This window comes from Myotis yumanensis, unplaced genomic scaffold (assembly GCF_028538775.1).
Source record: "Myotis yumanensis isolate MYYU_CA2020_CCGP unplaced genomic scaffold, mMyoYum1.0.hap1 SCAF_1, whole genome shotgun sequence".
Classification (NCBI taxonomy): Eukaryota; Metazoa; Chordata; class Mammalia; order Chiroptera; family Vespertilionidae; genus Myotis; species Myotis yumanensis.
In genome coordinates this window covers 80,899,300-80,915,647 of record NW_027223752.1, presented here as the reverse complement: position 1 = coordinate 80,915,647, position 16,348 = coordinate 80,899,300, and the positions used below count along the sequence as shown (strand labels likewise).

The following is a 16,348-nucleotide window of genomic DNA, read 5'->3' as shown; positions in this document are numbered from 1 at the left end:
CTCTGTCTCCTCCTCGTAATTGCCTTTCCTGCCAGATGAGTGCATCGCTCCTGCCACATCCCAAGCTGATTTGCCCGTTTTCCAGCTTTTTTATTCCCCTTTTCACCTGGAGAATCTTCGCTGGATGCACAGTGTGGGATGGAAGTGGGGGTAGCATCTACTTCAGGGGAGCGGGTGGCTTGGACCCACCCTTGGGTGATGCTCCCTGAGTTATGGAGCCAATTTGTTCAGGAGCCGCTGTAATAAAACTCCCAAAGGCGTAGGTCCTGATCCTGGCTGTCAGCGACTTGGCGGCTCCAACCCGCTCTTCTCCTGCAGAGGCGTCGCCGCCGCACTGGACGGCAGAGGGCGCTATGCTGCTTGCTCTGGTGAGCTTTCCCCCTTGGTTCTACTTAGTAAGGCTGGCCCGGCTTTGATCTTATAAAAACCTTTTTAGCCCAGAGGAGAACGAACAAGAAATAGTTACGTAAGATTTAAATATCTCATAACAGATTAGCTTCCACGCACAAGATTTTTACCCTTCCACAGTGAAATGGCCCCACAAGCTCGGTCTCAATCTCCCTGTGGCCTTTGGGATAGTCACACTCTTTTCCAGTTTGTTCCAATCTTCTACTGCTTCAGTAAACCTCAATTTTGTGAACTTCCATTTACAGGACTTCAGGTTTAACGGACAATATTTCCAGGCTGTACGCAATTATGTGAAAATTAGCACCCTGTTAATTTTAAAATGATTTTAACCAAGACTTGCTCATAATTAAATTAACAGGTTATGTTTGTTATTAATTCACTGCTACTTTATTTATTTATTTATTTTTTAGATTAGAATAAAAATTTATTCTGGTAAAGAATTATATATTTTTTATTTGCAAAAGCTGAGTGAGCAGCCCAGAACCAGGATTCCACGGGATCGACCACATGAAGCAAGAGTCTGTCACTTCTTCTTGCCAGACTTGGGGGCCTTTTCTAGGCCTTGGATGTGTTTCCGAGGAAGCTGATATTCTTCAAGCAACAGCCGGCCGAGGTGGTGCACCTGGTTTCCCTGGATCTGGACCTGCAGGCTGTCCTTAGCCCCAGGGGCAGGGGTGACAGTGGTGCTAGCCTGGCATCGCTGCTGCAGGGTGGCAGCCACTGTGCATGGGTCCAGACCGTAGGTCTCCAAATTCCGGACCACAGTCACCTTTTTATTGGAAGCTCTCTGTGCTAGGGTGATGTCAACGGGGCAGATTTTGCCTTTCTTCACAATGGGCTCTTGTCCAGGAAAGGTCACTTGATAGGCAGGCTGCAGTTTTTCCAAACATCTGGACAGAAGACTGTCCCATGGAAGCTTCATGACTTTGTGCTGTTCACTTTTCTCTAAGATGCAGTCACACAGGATGGGATCCAAGTGTACGAGATTTTTGTTGTCTGCATCAACCAGGTCATTCTTCTTGGCGTAGTTAATGATGATCATCCGGACCTCACTGCCCTCGAGAATGCTCCCCTTCTTGTAGCCAGACTCCTGGAAGAGCAGGCTCATGCTGGCTGGGACACAGTAGAGTGGTTTTATATCTGGAGGGCGATAGGGCTGTTCCCTGCTACCCTCCTGGATAGTCTGGGAGATCGGGGAGGGCTCAGGTATGACCAAAGATGTGATCCTGGGGTGTTTCCAGTCCACAGCCACAATGCTCTCTACCCCTTTGCTCAGCTCCTTGACCTGTATAATCTGCTCCTGCTGCATTTGCTGCAGGAACTTAGAGAGTTTTTTGTAGCTTGACTTCTTTATGTCAAGTTGCCGTCCTTCAGGGCAGCAGGAGAACACATGGCTACCGAGGAACGCGCTGGTGAGTAGAGGGAGGTGGGTCTTTTTGACTCGGCACTTCAAAGCATGCAAGAAGCATTGCTGTAGCAGTTCATCCATTTGCTCTTGGAGGGTCTTGCTGTCTGCGGGGTCTGGGTTCAGGCCCCTGACGCCAGGGTCTTCTGAGGCTTCTGGTAGGGTCTTCTCCCCACACATCTGCTGATCTTCCCCATTCTCCTCCTCCTTTCTCTCCAGGGTAAGGCGCCTCATGTCATCCTGCAGGGTGGGGCCTGCCTGGACAGACCCCTTCTCTTCACTGACATCTGAGGGATCCAGGGTCAGTGGGGCAATGAAAGGTGGAGAGGATTTGTCTCCAGATCGCCACAAGTGGTCCTTGTAGGTGTGGAGCATAGAGAAGCCCCTTCCCTTCAGGCCTGAAGTCAGCATCTCAGATGTGGACATGGCAGCCACTCCGATGGCCACAGGGGCCCTGTTTCCCACCAAGACAATGGTACAGAGGTCACCCTTCTGTACCTGAGGCAGACCAGCAGGGGGCACCACTATTCCCGGCAGCATCAAATCTGCTCCCCCCACCAGTTTTTCGAGCACCAGAGGCCATGTTGTGAATGCTGGTAGAAGATCAGGATAGGACCACAGGGTGTACACTGTCGGGTACAGATTTTTCTCCAGATCAAATAGGACGGGGTTACCACCACTCACGTACACAGTCACGGCATCCCCTCTGTGAGCATACAGCTTCACGATGCTGAGCTCTTCCTTTCCGGGCACCAACTCTGAGGCCTGGTCTGTCCCCAGGGCGGGGAAAGCAGCTGCCACGTCAGCTCGAAGCTTTCTCCTGTCCGATCCCTTGATGGCCGTGTTGGACTTGACCCGAAAGGCCTTAGAAAACATGTTTGCTGGAGTGGCCTGAGGAAGAGAAGAGCACAGAAGCCAGAGGCTGTCAGGAAAACGAGAGCACGGTGTCTCCCCACCCCGCAGCCCTGGGCGCAGCCATGCTGGGGCCTGGCTGGGATATGGGCCCGTGTGAAAACCGTGGTCGCGCAGCTTCGAGGCCAACCCTGGTGGCCAAATTCACTGTTACTTTAAACAAATTTTAGCGACTAGGCCATATGTGGGGGAAAACACTAGTAATTTTACCGACATCAATAAATAGCTCATATCTATTTATAGGGGGGCCAGAAGAAGAGAGAGAGCAAGATATTGAAAACCTATTTGAAGAAATAATGACAGAAAACTTCCCTACCTTGTTGGAGTCCAGCCCCAGCAGGTCCAGGGGTTCCCAAAGGTGTGGATGGAGTCGGAAAAGAAGCAATGACACGGAGACAGCATTCAGTTGATCAGCAGCCAAGCCAGGTTCTCTAGCCAAGTTCTGTGTTTATTGTCTTGTTACATCTGTATTTATACCTGTAGATTTTAATCCTATCAATTCTATTCCTAAGCTACAAGGGAGTAACTGAAGGAGATTATCCTAAGTAAAGATTATGTAGCTTAAGCTTGATTGTTCGTAGTTAAAGTGATTAATTACCCGCCTGGCACTTAGTTAAGGGGTTTTATTCCCTCCCTAACTCCAGGGAAAAATCCCCACCTGGGGAAACAACCTTTCTCAGAGAGGTGACTTTGGTTAAAATACATAGCGCTAAGAGGGGGAGCAAACATATTAAGAACAGTATGCCATATACGCCAGGTCCCTTGAAACATATGCTGTGCAGATGTTTCTTTCCTGCAGCGACTGTATCAAGCAGCAAGGATGGACCAGCTTCCAGCACTACCTGGTGAAAGAAATAGACTTACGAGTCCAAAAAGCACAGAGAACCCCAAACAAAAGGAATCCAAAGAGGACCACACCAAGACACATCATAATTAAAATGCCAAGGGCAAAAGACAAAGAGAGAATCTTAAAAGCAGCAAGAGAAAGAAACTCAGTTACCTACAAGGGAATACCCATACGACTGTCAGCTGATTTCTCAACAGAAACTATGTAGGCCACAAGGGAGTGGCAAGAAATATTCAAAGTGATGAGTACCAAGAACCTACAACCAAGATTACTTTACCCAGCAAAGCTATCATTCAGAATTGAAGGTCAGATAAAGAGCTTCATAAATAAGAAAAAGCTAAAGGAGTTCATCACCACCAAACCAGTATTATATGAAATGCTGAAAGGTATTCTTTAAGAAAAGGAAGAAGAAAAGATAAAAAATTATGAATAACAAATACATATCTATCAACAAGTGAATCTAAAAATCAAGTGAATAAATAATTTGATGAACAGAATAAACTGGTGAATATAATAGACTCAGGGCCATAGAAAGGGAGTGGACTGACAATTCTCAGGGGGGAAGGGGTGTGGGGGGTGCAGGAAGAGACTGGACAAAAATCGTACACCTATGGATGAGGACAGTGGGGGGGGGGTAAGGGCAGAGGGTGGGGTGGGAACCAGGTGGAGGGGGAGCTATGGGGGGAAAAAAGAGGAACAACTGTAATCTGAACAATAAAGATTTATTTTAAAAATTACAGTAATACACATAGAAAACTCTTTTGTGAAATTAATTTAAATTACACAGATGTGTCTACATAACTAAAAACAGGTAAACTAATTTGTCAATTTTTTAACATACACATTTGGAAAATCTGCTTTATTATATAGTGGACTTACGGCTTTAATGGAACGCCCCTTACCTGAATTAGTCTGTTATATCGAGGTTTTACTGTATAAACAAGCTAGAATGTATATCCTAGACCAAAATAACAACAATAAACCCCGGGTATTTGGCTGGCGACAAGCTCACTCCCATTCACTGCCAGCATTCCTAGGACCTGGCACACTGAAGCTCCTGCATGTGTGGGGTGGGGAGAACTGTGGGTTGGCAACACCCAACCTTCCCGATGCACACGTGTGTCACTGGCTCATGGAAGCCTGGAAGAGCATTATTTTTTCAGAACATAACATGACCGGTAGAATGTTTTCCTTGTAACATTTCCAGTACCCGCTCTGCACATAGAAGTCAGCATTACTGTTTCAAGGTTCTGGTCCTTTACTACTGGAGAGAGTGAAAATTAGTACCTGTTTATATGTGTTAGATAAACTTAGATACAAGTAAGGACAACTAGTTTAGTTTAGAAAATTTAGAAAAACTTAGAACAAATTGCAAGTTCTCACTTTCAAGCAACTGCTGTGGAGTAAGCACTTTAGTGAAATTGACTCATTTGACCCTCACAACATCCCACAAGGTAGATAATAGTATTTTCATTTTAAAGATAGCAGAGGCCCACATAGTTAACAGATAGTAGTGGCAGAACTAAGAGTGTCTCACTTAAAAGTCAAAGTGTTCCTATTTATTCCCAACTGTGTCTTAGAGGGAGCTGGGATGCACAGTATGTTTGGGGTAAATCCTTTTCTTCTTGCCTCGGTTTCTTCATCTCTAAAATAGGAACAATCATCCAGGATAACCAATCTGTACTATCAGGTTTATTTTCTAGGTGTAATGTTATTCCCATAATGAAATATGTACTATGGAATGTGAAAAATGGAAGGGGGTATCCATTCTGGTGATTTTCATCTGTTATATTTCCAAGGACCCCTGTCATGATGACTGCATGTGAGACACGTGTTTTTAGAACATACTGAATAAACAAATATGTTGACTTTTGGCCATTTTAATTGATCACTTTGCTTTGTCATCTTGCTATGTGGAATTTCTTTTGTTATTAAGCAAGTTTTTTTTTCATATCTCTCAACTGAAACATTCTTATAGGTGACTAGAGGCCTGGTGCATGACATTCATGCACTTGGGGGTGGGAGTGTCCCTCAGCCTGGTCTGTGCCCTTTCGCAGTCCAGGAGCCCTCAGGGATGTCCGACAGATGAGGAGGCGGGTCGCTGCACTCACCCACCGTCAGCCTGGCTTTTGGCTGAGCACCGCTCTCCCTGTGGGAGTGCACTGACCACCAGGGGGCAGCTCCTGCATTGAGCATCTGCCCCCTGGTGGTCAGTGCACATCATGGCAACCAGTCGTTCTGCTGTTCGGTCAATTTGCATATTATTCTTTTATTATATAAGATGAGGATGTAAAAATGAATTAAGTATATTGCAGCCCCTCTGTAAGCTTATAGTCTCAATAGGTAGAGACAGCTGTACTCAAGTGTTTATAATATGAAGCAAAACCCATATACTGCAGTCAAGACCAAGCCCTGCTCTGATTAGCTTATTCAGTGGGTTTCTAAATTTGTTGTTTGTTTTAAAAATAATTGTTTGGAGTTGGTGATAACCTTTCCTAACAGAGAGTTTCACTATAGAAAATTTGGATTCCTGGCTTGCCTTAAAATAGCCCCAAATGGAGCCACATTAAGCCACCATTATCTCAATGTAACCATCAGCTGAAGTTGAGCAGCAGCTGCATTTCTTTTTTATTTATTTAATTTTTATTATTTTTTTTTATTGCTTAAAGTATTACAAAGAGTATTACATATGTCTCCTTCCCCCGCCCCCCCCCTTAATATTCCCCCGGCTTCCCCTGCCCCCCAGTGGCTTGTGTCCATTGGTTATGCTTATATGCATGCATACAAGTCCTTTGGTTGACCTCTGACCCCAGCAGCTGCATTTCTTACAGGGGCAATAGTTCAGGAGGTTTTCACTGACTCTACTCCTCCCTCCTGACTTCAGCCTGTCTGTTTACTCAGCGATGATACTTGCCTGACTCCTGTAGACATTTGTGTTATGACCCATCAAGCTTGTTAAGGTTCTGCGAGAGATGCAAACAATACTCTACCCAACCCCTGACCATCCTCCTCCTTTAAATTGTGTTCAGAGCATATCCCCAAACACACTTTTTAAGTAGTTTCTACCATAGGTTCCATTTTCAAATTTTAAACTGCCCTCCATTCTCTCCAAATTAAATCCAAATGATCTAATTGATAGGAAAGACCTTGGGCTGAGGATCTGTTTATTTGAAACAGGAATCAATACAAACTCATGTTAATGAAGTTACCCTGAATTGTCAGCATGATTTTGTCTTTATTTTTTTTTTTTTTTTTTTTTTTTTTTAAAATCTTTATTGTTCAGATTATTACATTTGTTCCTCTTTTTTCCCCCCATAACTCCCCTCCTTCCAGCTCCCACCCCACCCTCCACCCTCACTCCCCACCCACTGAGTTCATCCATAGGTGCATGATTTTTGTCCAGTCTCTTCCCGAATCTCCCATTCCCCTTTCCCCCCCAAGAATAGTCAGTCCATTCCCTTTCTATGTCCCTGATTCATTATAGTCACCAGTTCATTCTGTACATCAGGTTATTTATTCACTTGATTCTTAGATTCATTTGTTGATAGATGCATATTTGTTGTTCATAATTTGTGTCTTTACCTTTTTCTTCTTCTTCCTCTTCTTAAAGGATACCTTTCAGCATTTCATATAATACTGGTTTGGCGGTGATGAACTCCTTTAGTTTTTCCTTATCTGTGAAGCTCTTTATCTGACCTTCAATTCTGAATGATAGCTTTGCTGGATAAAGTAATCTTGGTTGTAGGTTCTTGGTATTCAGCACTTTGAATATTTCTTGCCATTCCCTTCTGGCCTGCAAAGTTTCTGTTGAGAAATCAGCTGACAGTCGTATGGGTATTCCCTTGTAGGTAATTGAGCCTCTTTCTCTTGCTGCTTTTAAGATTTTCTCTTTGTCTTTTGCTCTTGGCATTTTAATGATGATGTGTCTTGGTGTGGTCCTCTTTGGATTCCTTTTGTTTGGGGTTCTCTGCGCTTCTTGGACCTGTAAGTCCATTTCTTTCTCCAGGTGGGGGAAGTTTTCTGCCATTATTTCTTGAAATAGGTTTTCAATATCTTGCTGTCTCTCATCTTCTGGGACTCCAATGACTCTGATATTAGTCCGCTTAAAGCTGTCCCAGAGGCTCCTTACACTATCTTCACACTTTCGGATTCTTTTTTCATTATGCTTTTCCAATTGGGTGTTTTTTGTCAAATCTTTGGTTTGATTCTTGCACTCCTCTGGTCTGCTATTGGGTATAATATTCTTTATTTCAGTCCGTGTATGCTTACTTTCTAATTTCTTTATCGTAGCATCGAGGGTCTCATTAGTTTTCGTGAGGCTCTGCACAAATTTATGGCAAGCCCTCAAAATTGCGATTCTTAGCTCCATATCCTCCATTTCTGTCATGTTTTTTTGTCTCCGCATCTTTTATGCTTTCTTGGTGCACCCCCTTGTGGTCTCTGTGCGCAGTCTTGTTCTAGCGAAGCCTTAATTGTTGTAGTTAACACTAGAGGGATTTGACCATCAGGCCGACTGGCGGTGGAAATCAGCTGTGGGAAAACTTCAGTCCTCAGGGGAGGTGCTAGACCAGCCCTTGCCTGAGGCGGTCGGCAAATGGTTGTGCGCAGGGCCTGGGCGGGGCGGGCTCAACAGGGCGGGGGGGGGGGGGGGGGGGGAGGGAGCAGGTATGGCCGCTCTCAGTCCGTCCCCAGGGGCTCTGCCTCTCTGTCCCAGCAATCGCTGCAAACCTCGGAGGGGCCGTAGCTAGACAGTCCCGCTTCTCCCGTTTGAGTCTGGGTCCCTGGAGACTCGCCCGGATCTGTAGCCCAGAGTCTGAGACTCGCTCCTTTAAATTTTCCACACTGCGCCTCCGCTGAGCGTCGGAATGCTGTTGTTTTTGCTTCTAGTTGAAGAGACTCTCCTCAGCCAGCCTTCCCGTGGTTCTGGTTGATGTCCGCTCCGACTTTTAGTTGTATTTTTGAAGTGGTTGTCCACGGCGGCGGTCTCCGGTGTTTACCTATGCCGCCATCTTCGATCCTGATTTTGTCTTTAATATCAAAGGGCTGCTACATATGAACTCTTATTTCATTAGTTTAATCACCACATCAGTGTCATAGCAGCCGCTGAATCATCAGCTAATTTTATTATGCTAGTATTTGTAATCAAGAACATTCTATGATATAGTCCCAGGAAAAAGTCTTCTGCATTGTGGCAAGAACAACTGTTGAGAACGTTGGCCACAGGGTTGCTCAAAGCCATCTTGATGTCCAGCATTTGCAATTCCCCAGGGCACTATTGTAATGTCTGCCTGCTCAGTGATAATACCTGCTAATAAAGCGACACCAACCATCAGTAGCTTCCTTCACATGGATTTCCTAATGCTCTAGCTATCTATGGGAATGACAACACACATTGCTTGTTGGTATCACTTAAAGGGCTGTTGTAATAACATGGTGCAGGTTATTTTACTTGCGATCAATGGAGGGAGCTAAGTAACCTGAGCTCAAATGACAATTGGTGTACTGGTCTCTCCCTGATCTCTTAGGTCTGCTTTATTCTTGTATGGGGCCTCCTACATATCTCCTCTGTAGGCCATTGAACAAAAGCAGATCTTGACCCTTTTGATCAACTTTCTGGAACGAAATAGGAAAGTATAGAAAAGGCTGCAGTAATACACTTGAGGGAATCACTTTCTGAGGGATGCTCTGAATAGATCACCTTGCCATTGGCACAGATATGGAAGGTGGATTGGGTCAGTAGGTCAGTAGTTAGGTCTCACCGAGGAGGGGTATTGCAGGGAGGCCTTGCAGAGACTTCCTAGGGATCTTTCTTGTCAGTTTTTTATCATTCAAGAGGGAATGGAAAGGAACTAACTTCACGGTGTTACAAGGCCTTGTTGTTTGTGTTAGTCATTTGGTCTAGAAAAAATTCTATGATCCTGACATATCGTTGTGTATCATAATTGCCCATGAGCGTCCAGTCTTGTGATTAGAGCTTTGGAGGACACAAAATTGTCTTTATTCCTAATTTTCATTTCCAGTGCTTAGAGGAGGGCCAGGCATATAATAAAACTTAGAATGTGTATGCGGAATGAATGAATAGTTGAACATTGTTAGAACCCCTTAAGAATAAATGAAGATTTATGAAATCAAATATCCACAGCTAGGATGTGAGGATTTGGCTAAAATGCATTCTGAGCTTTTCCTATTTAATCACGTCATGGCACAGAAAAAGAGTAATTTTACACAAATTTTCATTCTTCTTCTAGACCAGTTATTTTCTTTTTTTTTTTTTTTTAATTTTTTTAAATTTATTTTTATTTTTTTTTATTTTTCGCTAAAAGTATTACAAAGGGTATTACATAAGTGTCCTTTTTCCCCCCCACCCTTGACAAGCCCTTGCCCTCCCTTACCCCCCAGTGTCTTATGTCCGTTAGTTATGGTTATATGGATGCATACAAGTCCTTCGGTTGATCTCTTACTCCCCTCCCTCCTGTCCCCCAACCCTCCCTGGCCTTACCACTGAAGTCCGACAATCGGTTTGAGGCAGCTCTGCCACTGTATTTATTATTGTTCAAAAGTTTGTAATGGTCTTAATTATCCATGAAAGAGTGAGATCATGTGGTATTTTTCCTTCATTGACTGGCTTGTTTCACTTAGCATAATGCTCTCCAGTTCCATCCATGCTGTTGCAAATGGTAAGAGTTCCTTCTTTTTAACAGCAGCATAGTATTCCATCGTGTAGATGTACCACAGTTTTCTAATCCATTCATCTACTGATGGGCACTTAGGCTGTTTCCAGATCTTAGCTATGGTGAATTGTGCTGCTATGAACATCTGGGTGCATATATCCTTTCTGATTGGTGTTTCTGGTTTCTTGGGATATATTCCTAGAAGTGGGATCACAGGGTCAAATGGGAGTTCCATTTCCAATTTTTTGAGGAACCTCCATACTGCCTTCCATAGTGGCTGCACCAGTCTGCATTCCCACCAGCAGTGCACAAGTGTTCCTTTTTCTCCACATCCTCTCCAGCACTTGTCGTTTGTTGATTTGTTGATGATGGCCATTCTGACAGGTGTGAGATGGTACCTCATTGTTGTTTTGATTTGCATCTCTCGGATGATTAGTGACTTTGAGCATGTTTTCATATGTCTCTTGGCTTTCTGAATGTCCTCTTTTGAAAGGTGTCTATTTAGATCCTTTGCCCATTTTTTGATTGGAGTGTTTATCTTCTTTTTGTTAAGTTGTATGAGTTCCTTATAAAATTTGGAGATTAAGCCCTTATCAGATATGATGTTGGCAAATATGTTTTCCCACGAGGTGGGTTTTCTTGTTGTTTTGTTGATGGTTTCTTTTGCTGTGCAGAAGCTTTTTATTTTGATGTAGTCCCATTTGTTCATTTTCTCTTTAGTTTCAACTGCCCTAGGAGCTGTATCAGTGAAGAAATTGTTTTGGCATATGTCTGAGATTTTGTTGCCTTTGTATTCTTCTAGAATTTTTATGGTTTCCTGTCGTACATTTAAGTCCTTTATCCATTTTGAGTTTATTCTTGTGTATGGTGTAAGTTGGTGGTCTAGTTTCATTTTCTTGCATATGTCTGTCCAATTTTCCCAACACCATTTATTGAAGAGACTATCTTGGCTCCATTGTATGTTCATGCCTCCTTTGTCAAAAATTAATTGAGCATATTGGTTCGGGCTAATTTCTGGGCTCTCTATTCTATTCCACTGATCTATATGTCTGTTCTTGTGCCAGTACCAGGCAGTTTTGAGAACAGTGGCTTTGTAATACAGCTTGATATCTGGCATTGAGATCCCACCTACTTTGTTCTTTCTCAGGATCGTTGCAGCTATTCGGGGTCTTTTTTTATTCCAGATGAATTTTTGGAGAGTTCGTTCTAGATCTTTGAAGAAGGCCATTGGTATTTTAATGGGAAGTGCATTGAATGTATATTGCTTTGGGTAGTATGGACATTTTAATGATGTTGATTCTACCAATCCAAGAACATGGTATGTTCTTCCATCTGTTTATGTCTTCCTCTATCTCTTTTTTCAACGTCCTGTAGTTTTCTGAGTAGAGGTCTTTAACCTCTTTAGTTAAGTTTATTCCTAGGTATCTTAATTTTTTTGGTGTGATGGTAAATGGGATTGTTTTTCTGATCTCCCTTTCTGAAAGTTCACTATTGGTGTATAGAAATGCCTCAGATTTCTTGGGGTTAATTTTGTATCCTGCTACATTGCCAAATTCATGTATTAAGTCTAGTAGCTTTTTGATGGAGTCTCTAGGGTTTTGTATGTATAATATCATGTCGTCTGCAAATAAGGACAGTTTTACTTCCTCTTTTCCAATTTGGATGCCTTTTATTTCTTCTTCTTGCCTAATTGCAATGGCTAATACTTCCAGTACTATGCTGAACAGGAGTGGTGAGAGTGGGCATCCCTGTCTTGTTCCTGTTCTTAGGGGAAATGGTGTTAGTTTTTGTCCATTGAGTATGATGTTGGCTGTGGGCCTGTCATATATGGCTTTTATTATGTTGAGGTATGATCCTTCTATTCCCACCTTTCTGAGAGTTTTTATCAAAAATGGGTGTTGGATTTTGTCAAATGCTTTTTCTACATCAATTGATATGACCATGTGGTTTTTTTTCTTTCAATTTGTTTATGTGATGTATCACATTTATTGATTTACGGATGTTGTACCATCCTTGCATCTCTGGGATAAATCCTACTTGGTCATGGTGTATGATCCTTCTGATGTACTGCTGGATCCGATTTGCTAAGATTTTGTTGAGGATTTTGGCATCTATGTTCATGAGGGATATTGGCCTGTAATTCTCTTTCATTGTGATGTCTTTACCTGGTTTTGGTATTAGGGTGATGCTGGCTTCATAGAATGAGCTTGGAAGCGTTCCTTCCTCTTGAATTTTTTGTAGTAGTCTGAGGAGGGTAGGTTTTAGTTCTTCCTTGAATGTTTGGTAAAACTCCCCTGTGAAGCCGTCTGGCCCTGGGCTTTTGTTTGCTGGAAGCTTTCTGATGACTGCTTCAATTTCTTCCATAGTTATTGGCCTATTGAGATTTTTGGATTCTTCCTGATTGAGTTTTGGAATGTTGTATTTTTCTAGGAATTTGTCCATTTCCTCCAGGTTGTCTAGTTTGTTGGAGTAGAGTTGCCCGTAGTACTGTTTAACAATCATTTGTATTTCTGTGGGGTCTGTTGTTATTTCGCCTCTATCATTTCTGATTTGGTTTATTTGGGACCTCTCTCTTTGCTTCTTGGTGAGCCTGGCTAGGGGTTTGTCAATCTTGTTTATCCTTTCAAAGAACCAGCTCTTGGTTTCATTGATTTTCTGTATTGTTTTTTTGGTCTCTATTTCATTGATTTCTGCTCTAATCTTTATTGTCTCCTTCCTTCTGCTCACTCTGGGGTTTTCTTGTTGCTCTCTTTCTAATTCTTTGAGTTGTAGAGTTAGATGATTGACTACCATTTTTTCTTGTTTTTTGAGATAGGCCTGTAGAGCTATAAACTTTCCTCTCAGGACTGCTTTCATTGTGTCCCAGAGGTTTTGGATTGTTGTGTTTTCATTGTCATTAGTGTCCAGGATGTTTTTAATTTCTTCTTTGATGTCATCGGTAACCCAATCAATATTTAATAACATGCTATTCAGCTTCCAAGTGTTTGAGTATTTTGGGTTGTTTTTATTGTAGTTTATTTCTAACATTATGCCATCGTGGTCTGCGAAGAAGCTTTTTATGATTTCAATCTTCTTGAATTTGTGGAGACTTTGCTTGTGACCCAATATGTGGTCTATTTTTGAATATGTCCCATGAGCACCTGAGAGGAATGTATATTCCACAGCTGTGGGGTGAAGTGTTCTGAAGATGTCAATTAAGTCCATCTGATCTAGTGAGTCATTTAGGATTGCTGTTTCTTTGCTGAGTTTTTGTCTAGCGGATTTATCCAGTGATGTCAGTGGTGTATTAAAGTCCCCTACTATGATTGTATTGTTGTCGATCTCTCCCCTGATATCTTCCAGAAGTTTTCTTATGTATGTGGGTGCTCCTGCATTGGGTGCATATATGTTTACCAGGGTTATATCTTCTTGTTGTATTGATCCCTTTAGTATTATGAAGTGGCCTTCCTTATCTCTGGTTATGGCCTTCACTTTGAGATGTATTTTGTCAGATATAAGTATTGCTACCCCAGCTTTCTTTTCCTTTCCATTTGCGTGAAAGATATTTTTCCATCCCTTCACTTTCAGTCTGTGTGAGTCCCTTCTAATGAGGTGGGTCTCTTGTAGACAGCAGATGTATGGGTCATGTTTTTTTATCCATTCAGCCACTCGATGTCTTTTGGTTGGAGCATTTAGTCCATTTACATTTAAAGTTATTATTGAAAGGTACTTGTTTGTAGCCATTTCTTTTTTTTGTGTGTGTGTGTGGCTGTTTTCTTTCTGAGCTTGATATTTCTTCTTTTTACACCAGTCCCTTTAGCATTTCTTGCATGGCTGGCTTGGTGGTGATAAACTCCCTTAGCCCTTTTTTGTCTGTGAAGCTTCTTATTTCCCCTTCAATTTTGAATGATAGCCTTGCTGGATAGAGTATTCTTGGATTCAGTCCTTTGCTTTGCATCACTTTGTAGATTTCCATCCATTCTTTTCTGGCCTGATGTGTTTCTGTTGAGAAATCATTTGATAATCTAATGGGAGATCCCTTGTATGTTACTTTCCGTCTCTCTCTTGCAGCCTGTAAGATTCTCTCTTTATCCTGAACATTTGCCATGGTAATTATGATGTGTCTTGGTGTGGGTCTTTTCGGGTTCACCTTGTTTGGGACTCTCTGGGCTTGTGTGACTTTTTTCTTCCCCACCTCAGGGAAGTTTTCTGATATTATTTCTTCGAATAGGTTTTCTAATCCATGTTCATCTTTCTGTTGTTCTGGCACCCCTATTATTCGTATGTTGTTTCGTTTCATGTTGTCCCAAAGCTCCCTTAGGCTCTCCTCCTGTCTTTTAATTTTTTTCTCCATTTGCCGTACAGTTTGAGTGTGTTTTGCTTCCTTGTCTTCTAATTCACTAATTCGGTCCTCCGCTTCTCCCAGTCTACTGTTGATACTTTCAATGGAGTTTTTTATTGAAGCTATGTCGCTCTTCATTTCTTCTTGGGACTTACTTAAGTTGTTGATTTTTTCATCTGTTTCTTCTAGCTTCTTGCATAAGTAGTTGAGTTTTTCATCTGTTTCTTCTTGCTTCTTGAACATCTGGTGCATGTACTCTAGGAACCTTATTCTGAATTCTTTTTCCGTCATGTTGCATATCTCTGTCTCACTTAGCTGCTTTTCTGGCGAGTCCTCCTTTTCTTTCCTTTGGGGATTTCTTTGTCTACCCATGTTTGATCTCACTGACATGACTAGTTGTTGAGTCGTTCAGTGGTTGGACCCTGGGTGGCAGTGGCTGCTCCCTGGGTGGCAGTGGCTCCTCGGGCTGTGGTTGCTCCTTGGGCGGTTGTGGTAGCAGCGGCTCCTCTGTTGATAGCAGAGCCTCTGGTGGGTGCTGTTCACAGCTGTGGTGGCTCTTCTGGCTGGTGGAGGGAGGCTTCACACACAGCAACTGTTCCCCAGGCAGAGCGTGTGGTGATCAGGAGGCCGCTGTTGCTTGAATCTGCAGAAAAGGATGAGCTGGTTAAAAAATCAGCTTCTTCACCCTCCCTGGTGCAAAGGTCCAGCTTTGGCTTCAGTCCAACCAGACTGCGTCCACTGGGTTGACTGGGGCGGGCGCGGGTCAAAAGCCTGCGTTTCTGGTGGGCTGCCGGGCTCTGGGCTGGCCAAGAGCCTGGGTTGCAGGTCCCTCCTGGCACTCTAGTTCGCAGGGGCTGCTGGGAGCCTGGGCGCACATGCTCAGACACCTTCTTTTTTTTTTTAAATTTTTTTTTATTAAATCTTTATTGTTCAGATTACATTTGTTCCTCTTTTTTTTTTTCCCCATAACTCCCCTCCTCCCAGTTCCCACCCCACCCTCCGCCCTCACTCCCCACCCACTGTCCTCATCCATAGGTGCATGATTTTTGTCCAGTCTCTTCCCGCATCTCCCATTCCCCTTTCCCCCCCAAGAATAGTCAGTCCATTCCCTTTCTATGTCCCTGATTCATTATAATCACCAGTTCATTCTGTACATCAGATTATTTATTCACTTGATTCTTAGATTCACTTGTTGATAGATGCATGTTTGTTGTTCACAATTTGTATCTTTACCTTTTTCTTCTTCCTCTTCTTAAAGGATACCTTTCAGTATTTTGTATAATACTGGTTTAGTGGTGATGAACTCCTTTAGCTTTTCCTTATCTGTGAAGCTCTTTATCTGACCTTCAATTCTGAATGATAGCTTTGCTGGATAAAGTAATCTTGGTTGTAGATTCTTGGTATTCATCACTTTGAATATTTCTTGCCATTCCCTTCTGGCTTGCAAAGTTTCTGTTGAGAAATCAGCTGACAGTCCTATGGGTATTCCCTTGTAGGTAATTGAGTCTCTTTCTCTTGCTGCTTTTAAGATTCTCTCTTTGTCTTTTGCTCTTGGCATTTTAATTATGATGTGTCTTGGTGTGGTCCTCTTTGGATTCCTTTTGTTTGGGGTTCTCTGCGCTTCTTGGACCTGTAAGTCCATTTCTTTCACCAGGTGGGGGAAGTTTTCTGCCATTATTTCTTCAAATAGGTTTTCAATATCTTGCTGTCTCTCATCTTCTGGCACCCCTATAATTCTGATGTTTGTACGCTTGAAGCTGTCCCAGAGGCTCCTTACACTATCT

General features: G+C 42.8%; 1 pseudogene; it reads right to left on the bottom strand.

Annotated features, from left to right (window-relative positions):
• Positions 1-892: 892 nt before the first annotated feature.
• LOC139003883 (eukaryotic translation initiation factor 2D pseudogene) lies at positions 893-2,689 on the bottom strand (annotated as a pseudogene).
• Positions 2,690-16,348: the final 13,659 nt, after the last annotated feature.